Source organism: Lichenostomus cassidix, chromosome Z (genome assembly GCF_008360975.1).
Source record: "Lichenostomus cassidix isolate B80296 chromosome Z, HeHo_3.0, whole genome shotgun sequence".
Taxonomy (NCBI): Eukaryota; Metazoa; Chordata; class Aves; order Passeriformes; family Meliphagidae; genus Lichenostomus; species Lichenostomus cassidix.
The window spans coordinates 51,795,321-51,799,904 of record NC_139511.1 but is presented as its reverse complement, the minus strand read 5'-3'; positions in this window follow the sequence as shown (position 1 = coordinate 51,799,904).

The window sequence follows — 4,584 nt, the reverse complement described above, 5'->3', positions numbered from 1 at the left end:
CCTATATAGATCTCTGAAGCTGACTTATCTTCAATAGGAGCTAGGCACTTGCACAGAAAAGCAGACTTCACCTCCCTTAGAGGTTTATTATCCCAGTATAATAGCAAACAGAAAAGCTACTTACACAGATCATGTAACAAAAGAGGTTTTTTTACAGATCAGCATAAATTACAACTTTCTTTAGTTGTTCAGAACTGGTTTAATACAATATCAGAAAAAATTCTATACATTCAAGGCTGGCCTCCTACAGAGAAGGATCAAGCCATTACTTTAATATTTCAGGTCTTTTGCCATTTTCTTTTTAGTAAAAAAGTCAGAAATCTGACTGGTCTTGCTCAGCAAAGCTAAGTTAAAGGCTTCAAAACATTTCAGAGAATTTTGGCTTGAATACAGAAATTACTAGTCTGGTATGAAACCTGGTCTATCAGTGGTTCCATCAAGCCTGAGATTTTCACTGAACTTAGCTGTTAGATTAGATTCCTGAATATAACATATTATATTATATTATTATATTATATTATGTTCTTAGGTTAAATTGTATTATTGGGGGTTCTATTTTAATTTTTTAATTTTAATTTTAATTTTAATTTTAATTAATTTTTTGTTGTTTTTAATTTTTTTAAAATTTTCATTTTAAATTAAATTTTTCTCTAGTGAAGTATGTGAAAGGGAAATTATTTCAAGTCGTTGGTCCCAATTTAAAAACAAAGGCAGATCTGAAACTGTGTATATATTTTGTTCTGAAGCACAATCAGTCATTATGCAGACCTTTGAATACACATTTTCCTCATGCTTCCTTTCTTCATGCTGTAGTCTTTTTCCTATACCTGTTTTTTCCTATATCTATTTCATCAAATTCTATGAATTGCTGTCATGCACTGGATTCATTTCCCCCTGAAGAAATACCTCACAGCATCTCTTCATCTGGCTGAATTAAACCCAATGTATTCAATAAAAACAAACAGTGTTAATATCAATTTTTATTCTATAGCATTGTTAAAGTTAAGACTAGATAGTAGGCGGCTTTTTTTATAGTCTTTTTTCTTAATCTTTGTTTTGGATATGCTGAGCTCCACATATTCAGAGCCTGATTTTGCACTTCCATTTTAAGTATCTGTGAGATTAGAATTAGGTCCTGCACTGCATGTGCAAAATTACTATTTAGTGCAGTACATGACACAGCTGAAGTAATTAGAGGAAACAAGAAACAAATACACTTTTCAGTTATTCTGATGTGGAATATTGTATTTAGAACAAAAGATATACTTTAAATTGTATCTTACAATGATGTATTTATTTTGTCTTTAGCTCCTTTGGTTCTGCTGATGACCTCACCCCTCAATGAAGCAACTCTCTGGACATAAATTAAGCATTTTTAGATTTGCACCAGTAAAGCCAAGATCATAATCTGACATTAACTTCAAGTTACTTAATTTAAAACTGTATCATTACAGTATTTTGATTAATTCAGTAGAAGTGGACTCTTCTTCTACAGTGTTAATTGGAAAAATTAGACCTTCTAGATTTGTTTTTGAATCTTTCTGAACTTGAAAAGAAACACAGATTCTGTCCACTGCCTGCAGACAGGCAATCAATCAGTGAGCATGCTTTCAGTTCCAGCTCAGCTCCTACTTACAATGGTAGAAACCTGTTACAATAACCTCAGCCACCACTATACAAATAGAACAAAGCTATTTGGGACCAGTGAAAACTAAAAACCCAACCAACAAAGAGAAAAAAATCTCCACCACACAAGAACAACAAACCAGTTAACTGAATATCATTCCACCAGTCACCAATAAGCCCTAATTGTTCTTTAACACAACTATACGTGTCTTTATAAGTCTCCAACAAGTATATTTTTCCTTAATATTTTGTATTATACCATGAGAGGGAAGCATACTTTTTTCTTGACATTTTCCAGTAAAATTCTGCAGCATATTTTACTATAATCTGACATGCTAAAAAAAGCTCGCATACATTTATTATGATTATTTTTGTCCTTGGATGTTTTATTTGCTGAAGCTTCTTTCTTACTCACAATCTTCCAGATGTGCTTTGCCCAGATTATTTGATTAGGTCTTTGCAGATGTAGAAAATAGTAATAGTAGCTGTAACAGTACTTCGGGGGTGGTGAATTTCTGTGATAAGGTGGGGTGTGCAGTTTTTATTGAAACTAATACTTACCTGTTCCACATTTTACCTTAAAGTAAGTGTAATTTTATTTAAAAGATAAATAAAAATATAAGTAGATGTAACAAAACTTACTGTCTATCAACAAAGTTATAAAATAAAAGCTCTTTACTATACAGCTGTTTTAATTAATGCTGGAATCTATACATAATTCCTGATGAAAGTCTTTCATATCCAGGATGGGTAACATGAAGAGATACAATGAACAATAAAGAACGTCAAATGTTTACAGAGATTTCTCGTTGCATAAAACGGGACAGACATTGAACAGAAAATATATCCTTCAAAAAAAGAAATGTGCAGCGGCACCATGTCATTTGTATGTAAAATATTAAGCATCCCTGGTTTCTGAAAGCTGAAGCACAACATTGTTCATTAGTTAATGTAGCATATCACAAAATTCATGCAAATGCTTCTCTTTTGCCTGCAAATAAGATGGCCAAAAGTATTTTTCCACTCTCAGGAAGACTTTTGAATACATCTGAAGTGTCAATTGCTCATCAGGTGTAACTTCAGGTATGAACTTCAGGTATGAAATTCTGACTTTCCCTTGCTTTGATGTAAGTCTACTAAAATCACCATGGTTGAAATTGCTCATATATCTGGATTTTCATTATACCAAGTCTTTTTTAGGGAGTCTGATTTATGCATACAGTACTAATGAAAAGTGTGATATTTATATAGAAATGGGAAAGTAACTGAGTGAGTCCATAAACTGGGCAGCACTGCTGTAAATTGCTTTGGTGTCAACCAAGATCTTAAAAATGTCTGTAGACAGAAAATGCAAGATACTGGAGAAATGCTTGACTGGTTTTTTGCATGATTTCCTCAACCACAATTTCATCCTGTTGTCTAATATGCTAATAACCCAAGTAACTGGTTCTTAAAGATGATAGTATAACTACTTCAGTAAATGTTTCTGCATTAGAAACCATGGTGTGACTAACTAGCAAAAGTCCAAAGCCTCTCTTCCTACCTGCACAGATGTGGTGTCTTTTGGGAGAAGTCTGTCTGTCTGCATGCACCCTGTGTTCCTTTCTCTAGTGTCATTCCTTCACCTCCAGGCTTTCCTTGTACAAGGACTGCACAAGTAAGCTCTTCTGAGCAAGACTTTGTGATCAAAACCACATATACTATCAATCCCATGGTCATTTTCTAAAAGTTTCACATGGTGTGTGAAAAAAGTACTGCCAAGTACTGTTACATAGTAAAATAACTGCGGATTTCCATGGGACAAAAAACCCTCCAACCAATGTCCATGGGACTTTGTAGATATTGTTCATCAATGACCTTTGGCATTGCTTCTTGTACGCATTCAAACCCAATAATATCATGATGTAACCATCCCAGCTTTTTGAAAACAGAAGTAGCTGTCTTCTGGATCATTCCTCTAAGTGTAATTCAAGCTGCAGGGAAGGCTGAAAGAGTAAGGACACGTTATAAGGACATATTGTTACCCTATTTCCACAAATGAAAAAACACAATATTCAATGCAGCTAAACCAAATTGGCCGCAGAGATGCATTAGAAAATAGGAATTCCTTGTCCAATGCCAGGTAAAAGTGTATCAAAGAAAGCATTTGGTGGACTAATCATCCAGTGCTTCCTGATGGGTTTCCACGTAAAACATCACAAAGGCAGCAGTCTGGGAATATGAGATCTGCTGTATTGCCAGCCTGTTGCAAGGGAGCTGGGGAAGGAATAAATTAGAAGGTTCTCAACTAAGCCTGCCTTTGTTTTAACAAAACCTTCAGTAATGTTCTGTTTAGGTTCCCGCACAGTCAGCAATGAATTTATTACAATTTTTAAAAAATAGAAATATTGAGAAAATGAGAAAGATAAATACAAAAAAATAAAAATGAGAAAGAGGAGGTTTACGATGCTTATATACAACTCTAGAGAAACACATTTTAAGGATCTTTCAACCCTGCTTAGATACACTCATAAGTCCATTCACGAGTATGAAATCACGCTGATTTCTGTATCTACATACGCTCAAGTAGACTATGGTTCAACCAGTGGCAGAGTTCAGGCATGGGATGCTAACTTTTCATTTAAAATATTACTTGTTTGCTAAATTGAAGGTGTCAGCTACTGTTGTTTTTCTTGATTTCAACAACTGTTGTCTTGAATAAATAAGATAAATGCACTATTAGAAGCTGTTTGCTCACATAATTTAAATAAGGGGCAAAAGGACTGTATTGGTGTGAAATTATAGAAAAAAGTTCTTCCTGAGTAGTTCAGAATGCAAGGGGAAGATGTGAGTGCATGCATGGGCACTTATTTACAGCAAATAAATATGGTTAGGATCCTTTATTTCATGTAAAAAGAGATGTTTTGATTTCTCATGGGAATATTTTCTGCATTTTTATGCGTGCAGCTTCACCCTACT